Consider the following 677-nt stretch of genomic DNA (forward strand, 5'->3'; position numbering starts at 1 on the left):
TATCAATCTGCCAATCCTCCTCAATAGGATGACAGGTCCATAAATCTATCACGTTAACAGTTACCTCTGATAGTCCATCAATCTGCCAATCCACTTCAATAGGAGGGCAGGTCCACAAAACTATTATGTTAACATCTACCTCTGATAGTCCCTCAACTTGTTAATCCTCTTCTCAATAGGATAACAGGTCCATAAATCTATCACGTTAACAGTTACCTCTGATAGTCCATCAATCTGCCAATCCTCTTCAATAGGATGGTAGGTCCACAAAACTATCACGTTAACAGTTACCTCTGATGGTCCATCAATCTGCCAATCCACTTCAATAGGAGGGCAGGTCCACAAAACTATTATGTTAACATCTACCTCTGATAGTCCCTCAACTTGTCAATTCTCTTCTCAATAGGATAACAGGTCCATAAATCTATCACGTTAACAGTTACCTCTGATAGTCCATCAATCTGCCAATCCTCCTCCAATCCTCTTCAAGTAGGATGGCGGGTCCACCAAAACTATCACGTTAACTGTCCCTCTGATAGTCAAACTCATCAGATAATGACCTACCAGGTGAGGTGCCTCTATTCCGACTTCATGGATAGTGCCCCACTAGGTGATGTGCCTTGTCTACCTCTTTTTATTCCCCGGCTAAGTCTTAATCAAGACCGGGGGTTGTTACT

Source organism: Asparagus officinalis, chromosome 8, assembly GCF_001876935.1.
Source record: "Asparagus officinalis chromosome 8, Aspof.V1, whole genome shotgun sequence".
Lineage (NCBI taxonomy): Eukaryota > Viridiplantae > Streptophyta > Magnoliopsida > Asparagales > Asparagaceae > Asparagus > Asparagus officinalis.